This window comes from Taudactylus pleione, unplaced genomic scaffold (assembly GCF_031769625.1).
Source record: "Taudactylus pleione unplaced genomic scaffold, aTauple2 ptg000913l, whole genome shotgun sequence".
Classification (NCBI taxonomy): domain Eukaryota; kingdom Metazoa; phylum Chordata; class Amphibia; order Anura; family Myobatrachidae; genus Taudactylus; species Taudactylus pleione.
In genome coordinates, this window is record NW_028285314.1 from 900186 (window position 1) to 912690 (window position 12505).

The 12505-nt window shown below is 47.5% G+C and overlaps 4 non-coding genes across 4 annotated transcripts; all 4 read right to left on the reverse strand.

Moving 5' to 3' along the window:
- Positions 1-3806: 3806 nt before the first annotated feature.
- On the reverse strand, positions 3807-3880 carry TRNAI-AAU (transfer RNA isoleucine (anticodon AAU)). Its single transcript has one exon. It is a non-coding gene; the product is annotated as a tRNA-Ile (tRNA).
- Positions 3881-5506: 1626 nt separating this feature from the next.
- Positions 5507-5578, reverse strand: TRNAW-CCA (transfer RNA tryptophan (anticodon CCA)). Its single transcript has one exon. It is a non-coding gene; the product is annotated as a tRNA-Trp (tRNA).
- Positions 5579-7935: 2357 nt separating this feature from the next.
- Positions 7936-8009, reverse strand: TRNAI-AAU (transfer RNA isoleucine (anticodon AAU)). The gene has a single exon. It is a non-coding gene; the product is annotated as a tRNA-Ile (tRNA).
- A 2042-nt stretch (positions 8010-10051) lies between these two features.
- Positions 10052-10123, reverse strand: TRNAW-CCA (transfer RNA tryptophan (anticodon CCA)). Its single transcript has one exon. It is a non-coding gene; the product is annotated as a tRNA-Trp (tRNA).
- Positions 10124-12505: the final 2382 nt, after the last annotated feature.

Genomic DNA, 12505 nt, shown 5'->3' on the forward strand with positions numbered 1-12505 from the left:
GTTTGGAGGTCGCGTGGTGACGCGCCTTCGGCGCTGCAGGGCCCAGTAGCCAGGAGAGAGGAGACAGTGGCCCATGCGCTATCCTCTAACATTCCCAAATTGTCCGGTAAAGAGTTATCTTAACGGAATGGGATTGTATTGCCGGCAGTGGCTGGCCGAAGGAAGGAAATCCCGACAGAAGAGGTAAGTACAGCTAACCCTCTGCTCTCCCTCCCCTAACCCTCCTTTAGGGGTGCCTAACCCTAATACCTAACCCTAACCTCCCCTGTTAGTGCCTAAACCTAACCCCCCTCCCCGCACTCTAACCTAACCCTCCTGGGGGGTGCCTAACCCTAACCTCGCCCCAGGGATGCCGAACCCTAGATCGCCCGAGGGTGCCCTAAACCTAACCCTCCCCTTCCCCCCGTGGCTTAGAGGACGGGTGCCCGTACTTACCTCGTTCGGGCCCGCGTCGTTCTGCATTTCGGCGTCGGGATTATGACAGGCGTCGGTATCTTGATGCCTGTCATAAATCCCTAGCCGACATTCCAGCGGCCGGTCACATAACTCCATCCCATCTTAACAAGACAACCACCAAGATTAAGGCTGAAGTTACTAAGCATTGGATTTGAAATTCCAAAGATTTTGCGGCAGTTCACTGGTGGGATTTCCCCGGAATGCGATGCAGATGGCGTTACGCTATAGATGACTACGGGCTTCTCTCTGCTGAGTGCTGTGAGAGGGATCCAATCAGGCGTATGCGCAGAAGGATACCACAGGGACTCCTGGGTCATAAACCCGAAAGTCCATCATTCGCCAAGGACCGAGAGAGCTGTCCTTTGTGGTGTTCTACATGCACACCGGCATAATTAACACCACCATGCATGCGAAGGGTCGCGTCCCGAATGCAATGCGTCACGCATCCCGCCCCAAATCACCATTGATTGATTTATTTATCATTTTCTTTATCACAAGTATTGAAATCCCAGATTTACTAAGCGCCACAAAACCGCCGCAATATAACCTATAGAAACTGGAATGAAACGCCAATAACTACTTAAAACTTTGGGCCTCATTCAGCAGCAGACGTAATTCTGATGTACGGAGTTTGAGCAATTAGTAGCCATTGCGCATGTATGTGAGTCATACTGCGCACACATCGCGATTGCTTTGCGATTACGGACGCACAGAGGATCCACTCGCAAAGTGAGTGTCATGTGGTCAGTGTTTGGGGGTGGTAAAAGGGGGATGGTTAGAAAAATGAAGGCGTGTCTAAGCATTTCAGCCCCCTTTTAATGGGCGTGCATAAATTATCCATAGCGATTGCATTCGCAGCATGAGAGCTCTCTGCGTGTGAGGAGAGCCGCAATGTTTGCAGCTGGTCAGCTTGATCTGCGCCGATGGTACCAATGTTTGAGCAGGTGTGCGACATTGGACGGATATGAGAACGCAACAGTGGGCGTCTTTAGTATATATTCGCGGCTGAGATCGCCTCAGCATCCGCTGCTGAATCCGGCCCTTTATCAGCAAAGGATAGTTGTCATTTTTGTGGGGATAAGTCACCCCAGTCATAGAGCATTTTTTGGCATTGCTACGCCTGTTTCTGTGCTTTGTCTGCCAGCCCAGGTAAAGGTAGAGTGTATGCATACAAGGATGGCAGATTGCAGCGCTGACCTATGGCTGAATTGTGGAACAAACAGGAAGATGCATTATTGGCACAAACAGCAGCATTTAAAAAAAAAAAAAACTTTTCAGAACCTGCTTTATTGATAAGTAAATGGTGATGCTCTGATGTCCATTATCACTACTGAGTGTGGGGGGGGGGGGACCCGGCTCACACATCGATCTGAGAACACGAGCTCAAGCTCCAGGGGTAACACAAAAACAAATGAAAAGAAACATAACAAATATTTTGCAAAAAAATAAAAATCTTTTAGCGATATAGAAAAATTTTGAAAAAGATATATTTACTGTGCTATGTTTTTGTTACCAAAATGTAATAATCCCATTTATTTTATACAGTTATATCATGGTGGTAGAAAACTTATTGATTGTGACCTTAGATAAAGCTAGGTGTGCGGAAGGGAGATGGGACTAAAGGAAACCAACAATACTGGGAAAACAGCGACCCCTGCTGGTAGCCATCTGAAAAGGCAATATGCCTACAGCACTAGACAGTCCTAGGAGGTCTCCCATGCAAGTATTAACATAGTAACAGCATAAAGCCATATTCAATTTGAGCGGACCCGCGATACTTTTCCACCTCCCGGACTTTTCGCCTGTTTTGCATGCGGAAAAGTATCGCCCGCATATCCCTGCATTCAATTTGAAAGTACGTGAAAACGGGACCCGGTGAAACTGAAACAACAGAAAGTACTGTCAGATTTGGGGAAATCAGCCTGAAACCCCCAAAAGATGCTCTGACATGGGGGTTCCCTATGGTACCCCCCGATTTGGCTTGCTGAAGGTATTTGGTGTTTTTAAACGGGCTCAATAGCTGCTAAATAGCGTTTTTGTATACGTGGTGCAGAATAGTATTCAGGAGGGTTTTTTCCAGAAAATAACTTATCCCAGCAAATTTGGGGTCCTTGAAAATGGGGGCCAGCATATTTTAAAGTTGCTAAAGTGAAGTTAAAAAAATCATGAAAAATCCGCCTGCCGCAAGCACCGGCAATTGAATAGGCACCTGGGGCATACTTGGGGACCCCCCTGGAATCTATTTCGCTAGTTTTTAACTTTGTCCCCCAACTTTTTTTTTTGCCCCCAAAATAAAAGTGATTCTTTTTTTGGGGGTGTTCTTTTTTCAAAAAAATTTGATGCAGTTTACCTTTGGGGGACTGTCTAAAGGCTGCACAGGGTTCCCGCAACGTTGCACCCCAAAACCCCAATTCTGCACTTTTTTGCCTATTACATTGCATTGCCTTTCCGACTTTCCGCCTAGGCGGAAAGTCTTTCAAATTGAATACGGCGATACTTTTCCGCCTAGCAAAATGACATCATCGGCGAAACTTTTTCGCTGATTCCGGCTTTTCGATCCAAATTAAATACGGGCCATAGCGTCTAAGGGCCTAACTCAGCGATGGTCGCAATGCAAATGTTTTTGGAAATAGGCAACTGCGATGAACCTGCGACGGTGGTACTATTTATGATTGAGGTTTATAAGCTTATCACTATATAACTTCTATTTTTAATAGAAAACATACTGACAGCCCCACTTTATAGAGAATATTTTATATTAATGACAACTGATATACCTTTAGTTAAGGTCCAGGAAATGTCATCACTGTATATGGGAATAATTATTTATACCTAGGCTAGTAGCCTTTTATATTATACCGATGATAAAGACGGCAACCACAAGTTTTTAAAAACTATTTTATTACACGACTTCTTCACTTTTGCGCATTCTATATTTTAAACCTATTTCACCATTAGATAAGATTAAGTTTTACTGTATATCAATAAATATAATTTTATTTATGGCTCTAGTGCACCCATCGTATAACGTTTCTTTTTCTTGTTCGTGAATACATATCCCCTGAAAACACCTATTTTCGGAGGGTAACCGCAAATAATAAGTATCCCCAAAATGTATTTATAGGGGAGCGCAGTAGATATCTCCTACAGTGTATGCTGTCTGCCGCGAATAGCAGCAATAGAGAGGGGACGGTGCGAGGGGCATCAGAACAAAGGTGCGTAACGTTTCCAACACATTATTATACAATACGAAATAATTTTATTTTTTTCTGGAGGTTGCTAGCTGTCATTGGCATTCTGTCTGGTAAGGGAGGTAAGTTTAAATAAATAAAAAAAAAAATGAAAATATCTGGCCCGTACGGGGATCGAACCCGCGACCTTGGTGTTATTAGCACCACGCTCTAACCAACTGAGCTAACCGGCCAGGATGCCTTTTATGCTTTTAGTCACACATAACTATGTGAGTTCTAAGTGTGGTGGGGGAAGGGGGGAATCATTCAAAGCCCCAAAGTTTTCAAGAAAGACAGATACATATAATTGGGAACAGGGCACAAACCTTAATATCTAATACTAGCAGCTTATTAATATGAGGTAAACTTCTTAAAGCGGAATAATTTTACTTTTATTTGTAAAGGTTGCCATCTTTCATTGGATCTCTACATGGAGATATAACAAAAAAGGACCTAAACTTGACTGGTAATGGGGATTGAACTCACAACCTCACCATTACCAGCACTGCACACTAACTAACAGAGCCAACCAGCCACCTGCCGCTGGAACCCCTACATCTCATGTCAGTCACAATGTGCAGTTCCAGCTGTGATGGGGGAGGGGGAACCACGGCCCCAAAGTTTTACTGAAAGACAGTTACATAGACACTGGGAAAAGAAACCGAGGGCCTGATTCAGACCCGGTCGCAAGCGCTGAACGCTCGCAACCGGGTCGATGGGGCCCAGAGAGCATACGCACGACTCCGTTGAGCGCTTGCGCGAGACCCAGATAGCGACGGGCAAACCGTCCCTCCGGGTCTCATACCAAAGGGGGCGTGCTGTCGATGTTGACTGACAGCACGCCCCCTTTTTTTTTGACTGACAGCACGCCCCCTTTGGTGGGCGGGCTGCCCAAACGGAGGCGTTCCCATGTGAACGCCTACCGTTTGGGGCCGGCCCCACTGAAATCACAAGTGATGTCAGTGGAGAGATTCCGGCTCGAAATCTCTCTGGGGCTTGCGGCAATGAGACCCTACCACAAGGGTCTCGTCGCAAGCCCGATGGTCGCGATGGTCTTGACCATCGCGACCATCTTCCTTGCCGCTAGCTATAGCTGTGGGTGGGGACAGGAGAGGGCTGGGGGAAGCCCAACCAGTGACGGAGGGCTGGGCTTTACCCCAATGCGGGCATGCTTCCAAATAACGTCATATAGGGGCATGGCCTATGGAAATGAGGCTACGCCCCCAATTTTGGTCGCGCGTGGCGAAGCGTACTGGGCTTGCACTGGGTGCTTAGACCCCTGGAGCCGGCCCTCATGCAGGGCTACATTCGTCAGGCCATGGCACTCCAGGTGACGGCCCTGCTAGCCCATGCCTTCAGTCACCACTGCCCTCAGCATGACAAAAATGTGGGGGGGGTCATTACCTATGAGGCTACACCTCTTGTCACTAGGCCAAGCCCGTTTTTTGGGAGCATGCACATGTGCATTGCAAGACAGATGGTAGGTATGCTCCTGTAATCCAGAATCATGCCGCCATAGGGGCTTATATAATTGCCTGCGCGATGCTGGCTCTAGAGAGGTTCCGGTAAGTCCGCCTGCATTTTTAAAGCGGCAATCATTTAAAAGGCAAGATCGGGTTGGTGTTGCTTTTTAAATAACTGCCACATTCACAATACGGTCAGACTCGCCGGCTATTACATACTGTAAGATCCATGGACCGGATCCTTTATCAGGTTACTAAGGATGAGAACAGACAGAATGTGACAGCGGGAATGTGATATAGGTCTCTATGGGAGCAAATGATTTTTTTTTATTATGGAAAGAAAAAAAAAAAAGCTACTGACCCCGACGTGATTTGAACACGCAACCTTCTGATCTGGAGTCAGACGCGCTACCGTTGCGCCACGAGGTCCCATGGAGCAGTCACTATCTAATATATACTAATAACGGCGAGGTCGTGGGTTCAATCCCCGTATAGGCAGCTCTGATTCTTCTTACACACACAAAACAGTAAATGGATTTATTTTCTGTTTTGCATTTTGTGTCGGTGTGAGTCCTGTGGCACGCCCTTGTGAACACACATCTCACTAATACTCCATGTTACTTATATCATCATTATTTTTACTATAGGTTTTATCAGTGCTGAGAGTGTGCACCTGCATTTATTTTTTCTTGCATGGCACTACAAGTCTCAGCGTGGCAGCACCTCTTATTATGTTTAAAATCAGGGGGTGCAATCTGAGTCGTCATCCCCACACCTTTTGTGAGTGTGTGTATAAAGTACACCTGAAGGTGGAGACTCCTTCCGCCTGGTATTAGCCCCCTTCCACCTGCCTGTAGGTGGAAGGGGGTTCCTGCATTTGAAGTATAGGGGGCATTTTTATGGTAAGTCCTTGATAAATGATTATTATGTGCCAGTATTAGGATTGTTAGGGTCCCATCTGATGGGAGTCACCTTGACGTGGTAGATGGGCACACAATTTTTACCAAACATGCACTAAGAACCTAATTTATGCTCCAATGTATTTGTTGGGTTAATTGTTTTCACTATCAGTATTCTTAGGTCCTGATTCAGAGGTGCTCGCTATTTGCGAGCGCTTGCTCTGAATCAGGGCGGATTTTTATTTTTTTTTTAAATCCGCCTCCAGGCCGCTCGCATAGCTGTGGGTGACCACCCTTCGATCGGGATGCCAGGCGCCTGTCTCCCGGCGTCGGGGAAATGACAGGCGTCTAGATATAGACGCCCGGCATTTCACCCTCGCCGGGATATGACAGTCGGGAAGCCGGCTGTCGGTATTAAGGCAGCCGGTTTCCCGATTGTATACCGGCCTAACCCCCCCCCCCACACACACACACACACACACAGTCATTTTTAAATTAACTTTAATATCAACATAATGAATATTGACATTATGACTGTTGGCTTGTATAAAACACACTAGAATACATTTAAGTAATCAACGTCTCAGAACTTGTATTCATTATTTCGTCAGGATTAGCAAAATGACAAATACAAGTTCTGAAACATTGCTTACATAAACGGGTCAGTGTGTTTTATACAAGCCGTCCAGAGTGTCACGCACACAAACAGCTGGCTCCAGAGTGTCTCACACAAACACACACACACAAACAGCTGGCTCCAGAGCGCCCTGTGCCGGCACTGCCCCTTAACCACATGACGTCATGCTGTCGTGTAGAGGGGCCTGGGCCACCGGCACCTGGAAGTGCAACACTGCCCAGAGCATCCGGAGGAGGCTGCAAAGACTGCAGGGTGTCTGTCTGGGCAGTACTGCAGCAGTGATACTGGCTGCAGGGTGCAAGCACCCTGCTAGCCAGTAACAAAGGCCATGGGGTAGCGACAGTGCTGCAAACAGAGCCCTGTGCTCTGTGCAGCATCACCGGTCGCATACCTGCGGTTATGGCACTGTATGCAGTAAAAACACACCCACAACACAGGCCACACCCCTATGTAAATCACAGCTACACCACACTAGTCACAACCCCACATCACCAGTCACACTGCTGCAGCGCTGGTCACACCCCCTGCAGCGGCACACAATAGGCCCTTCATAAATTTCAGCTCCAGGCCCATGTGGGCATTAATCTGGCACTGGCTCTATTTGATGCTATTTTGTTACTTCCTCCAACACCCCTCCCCCCTCCATATTCCCTTGCAGTGATCCTGCGTCCTACCCAATCACCCGGCAACTGACCCTACGGAACGGTGCAGCCTGAATCATGGAAGATGCAAATCATTTATTTTAATGCAAATATTTGGACTACACTTTGCTGTGTGTGGCTGGGGGAAGAGCTGCCTTTATACCAAGATCTATACCAAGATCCAGTGTCATTATATCCAGAGACGGTGCAGCGGGCATCAGAATAAAGGTGCGTAACGTTTACCAACACATTATTATATGACAATGATCTATTCCGTCTCTGATGTTACAGCTGCACCAATATCTTATACAGACCCTCCAACATGACCCCTTCCGTCAGGTACAAAATATTCTGCTCTTCAATTTCTTACCTAATTTATGATCACATTTCCCATTAACTATTTCATATAATAGTTCCGGCAGATTATTATAGCAAAATAATCTATTTAATCTCTGATGTTACAGCTGCATCAGTGTCTTATACTGACAAGTCTTTCATATAAAGTAACTTGTCTAAGTGAATCATTTGACTTTTTCTGGAGGTTGCCAGCTGTCATTAGCCTCCTGTCTGCTAGGGGAGATGAGCTGTATTGAAAAAAATAAAACCTTATGGCCCATACGGGGATCGAACCCTCGACCTTGGCGTTATTAGCACCACGCTCTAACCAACTGAGCTAACCGGCCGATTTGTGCACCAAACTTGGGTCACAGGTCAGTAACAATGTTAGTTCTTTGTGAGGTTGGGGGAGGGGGAATCAGCCACAACCCTAATGTTTATATGAAAGATAGATACACAAATAATTTTAAACCACTCGGGAAGGGGGGACATTCTCCCATAATTTGCATTAGTAGCAGTCAGCCCTGGAACTGACTTGTGTCCTTAGCCCTGAGGAGCTGGTGGGTAGACACTTCACTGGCATAAGGTATCAAAGGGATGTAGTAAGGATCCCGACAAGCGGGATGCCATCTGCCGGAACCCCGGAATCCCGAATGCCGAGACAACACCAGCGCCGAAATCCCGACATGACTCGGGAAGCTGACGTTGGGATCCCCACAGACGGCATCCCAATCCTAAGGACACCGCGGAAAGGTGAGTGTTAGCCGCGGGGTGGGGGCTTTGGTTTAGGCGGCCCGGGGGGAGGTTAGGGTTAGGCTTCGGGCAGGGGTGGTTAGGTTCAGGCACCACCGGGGGGGTTAGGCACTAAGGGGGTAGCGTTAGGTTTAGGCACTTACCGGGAGGGTTAGGGTGCGGTGTAGGGAGGGTTAGTATTAGGGTACAGGAAAGGGAGGGTTAGGGGGTAAATAGGACAGGGGAACATTACTTACCATTCCCCTGTCGGGATTTGAACCATCAGGATGCCGCTTGTAGTGTACTGAGAGCCGGCATGCTGTCCATCAGTATTTCATACCGATTACGTATCAAGTAGTGTCAGGAAATAGTGCACAGAGGGCCTGATTCTGACCTGGTCGCAAGCGCTGAGCGCTCGCAACCGGGTCGATGGTGGCCCAGAGCCGGCTCCGTCGTGCGCATGCGCGAGACCTGGATAGCGATGGGCAATCCGTCACTCCGGGTCTCGCACCAAATGGGGCGTGCTGTCGATGTTGAGTGACAGCATACCCCCTTTGGTGAGCGGGCCGGGGGAGTGGCTGCCCAAACTGAGGCGTTCCCATGAGAACGCCTCCGTTTGGGGGCGGCCCCACTGACATCATGAGTGATGTCAGTGGAGAGATTCCGGCTCTGTTAGAGCCGAAATCTCTCTGGGGCTTGCAGCAACGAGACCCTACCACAAGGGTCTCATCGCAAGCCCGACGGTCGCGATGGTCTTGACCATCGCGACCATCATTATGGCCGCTCGCTATAGCTGTGGGTGGAAAAAAAAAAACCCAGCCCTGATTCAGAGCGAGTGCTCTGTCAAAGTGACCGGCTCTGAATCAGGGCCAGAGTGCTTAGCGGTATGAGGGCTGTTCTTGGGCACTGTCTTTGCGTTCATGTTCCAGGTCATACAACCTTGTCACAGTTATATTGTGTATAGGACATACTGTGTTCAGCGTTAGCAAAGCTTCCTATGACAATGTTTATTGTACATGGGGCATTGGCTGCTGATTCCCCATGGAGTGGATGATTTTTGCATTATAAGAAAGAGAACGGAGCAGGGTGTGAGCTGAGTGACTCTGTGCAAGTGACACGTTTTAACATCAGCTGTAATCACGCCATAGAGTAGGGGTGGGCAATGAGTGCCCACCCCCCCAGCTGTTGTAGAACTACACATCCCAGCATGTTCTGCCACAGTTTTGCTATATGGCCATGCTAAAACTGTTAGAAGGCCTGCTGGGATTTGTAGTTCAACACCTATGCCCTAGAACATGGGTTTTCAACCTTAGCCCTCCAGCTGCTGTGGAACTACACATCCCAGCATGCACTGCCACCTTTTTGATATAACAGCATGCTAAGACTATGGCAGAGCATGCTGGGATGTGTAGTTCCACAGCAGCTGGCGTGCCAAGGTTGAAGACCCCTGCCCTAGAAGATAGTAGAGAATCTTGGGATTCAGTATATTTTGGGGTGTTTTATTAGGTACATCTCATCTTCAAAAGAGAAGGGTGTGAGCTGAGTGTGTCAGGAGTATACGTGAGCTGTAATCTCTCCATAGAGTGTAGTAGGGAATTTTGGCATTTAGTATCTTTGTGGTGCTTTATCAGACACATCTCATCTTCAAAATGACGGCTGACCCCGACGTGATTTGAACACGCAACCTTCTGATCTGGAGTCAGACGCGCTACCGTTGCGCCACAAGGTCTCTTAGAAGCATCTTAATATAATATAAGCTAGTAACACCAAGGTCGTGGGTTCGATGCCCATATGGGCAGCTGGTTTCATTCTCATACCCAGTAACTGTTGTGTTTTGTGCTTTACAGTCTCTGTAGCTTTGAGTATATATATAATATGCCTGGCCAACCTGTGGCTCTCCAGCTGTTGTGAAACTACAAGTCCCAGCAAGCCTTGCCACAACTTTGCTATTAGGGAATGCTAAAACTCTGGCAAGGCATGCTGGGACTTGTAGTTTCACAACAGCTGGAGAGCCACAGGTTGGCCAGGCCTGATATATAGTCTTCATGGCTACGGATATTCCTGGGAGCCTAACAAACAGGTTCTCATCATTTTGACATTAAATTAATGTCGACATTATGTCTACATCGCTTAGAGAGCACATAGGGGCCCATATATAATTATTGTATACCTGAGGTAAAATCCCCAAAAACAGGCCACACCGCGCATAATTACCTGACGGAGGGATCCTCCGAACCCCCCACCGGCAATGGCAGCCGCGCATGTGCAGTCAGCATGAGCCCCGGCAGCTCTCCGGGCACATCGCAGGGCCGGATGTCGGATGCCGTGTCCCTGGATGTGCTGGATGATACATCCGGGGCACAAGGGTGGTAATGTCATGCCCGGATCGCATTGCAATAATACATGGAGGTGGGGGGCACATTGCAGGGTGAGGCGAGAATAACGGGTGCACATCAGTGTCAGTTAGGACGTTGGCCCCCATATTAATGATCGGTATGCTGTCATAGTGCCAGGATGTAACATGCAGGTTCCTGCAATGTCCCCGGAGACCTGCCGGCCAGTGCCGGGGCTGTTGCACAAATACGCAGCTGCCATTGCCGGGGAGGAACCTTCTGGTTAATCTGGCAGCATCGCATCCCCTGTAGAAACCTACTGTATAAGGCAGGGGCCTTCAACCTTGGCCCTCCAGCTGCTGTGGAACTACACATCCCAGCATGCACTGCCACCTTTTTGATATAACAGCATGCTAAAACTATGGCAGTGCATGCTGGGATGTGTAGTTCCACAGCAGCTGGAGGGCCAAGGTTGAAGACCCCTGGTTTAAGGGATGCGGCTGCCTGCAGGAATGGAGGGATCACAGCCGGTATCATAGACATCTGCTGTGGTCCCTCCTTCATACATCCGGGGGGGAAATGTAATATCTGTGGTTAACCCCTGAAAACGTGTGTTATCTGGGATTATACCTCACATATACAATGATAACTGGGCCCCCTAATCACACATGCAGACGGGAAGCTGGTAACTGGGGAAAGGAGATCTGAGCAGAAACCATAAGGCTGAGGAACCCAGGGGTCTAGATACTAAGCATAAGCAGTGTTAGGAGACAGAGTGAAAAGTGATAAGAAAGTGATAAGGTACCAGCCAATCAGCTCCCAACTGTCATCTCACAGGCTGTGTTTGAAAAATGACAGTTGGGAGCTGATTGGCTGGTACCTTATCACTTTCTTATCACTTTTCACTCTGTCTCCTAACACTGCTTAGTAACTAGACCCCACAGACACAGTGCGGGCCATTTATAAAGTATATTTGAGGTATAGTCCCCGAAAACATCAATTTTGGAACCCATATCCCTGCAGGTCCCGGATGATACAGCTGGCTGCTATGATTGCATTTTGCAATAAATGGGGCCCAAGTAAGAGATAAGGAAATAACACTCAGCCCTGGCTACAGCTGACAGGGGGCTTCTCATCCTCTAAACAATACATAGAGAAAATAAATGTTGCTATTACAATGTATCTATTTAGGGGTCTACTTAGTAAACTAAAAGAAAAAGTATATTAGTTGGAGAAGCCTTAAGGATTGAGTGACTGCATGTACTATAGTGAAATCAGATTTCTCTGCCTTTTCCTTTCTCCTGTCAGACCCTGCAGCCCCCATAAGCAGCGATAGTTTTGCAGAGATTATATATATATATAAAGGTGAGAGAAGCTTTGTCCAAGTCATATCATCATCTCTGGATAACTTTATACAGTCTTGCACACTTTTTACTAAAGAGACCCCTCATGATCTGATAGAGCGCCCCCACCAGGATTCTCATCTACTTGCACATTATCTGATTATGAGAGGAGGTGACCGAATTGCTCCTTCCAATTGTTACACATTCATCATCAGAGATACACACGGGAAATGAGTATACCACCTAATTACTAAATAAGCATCAGAACAAATGGCACCTAAGCTCCTGAACAGAGAACATTATCACTAGGGGAATTTACTAATTATCAGTAATTATATAGCGCTGTACAGAAAACATCAGGACACTCACATCACTTCCTGCCCCGTTGGAGCTTACAGTCTATATTCCCGAACACATACACTAGGGTTGATTTTT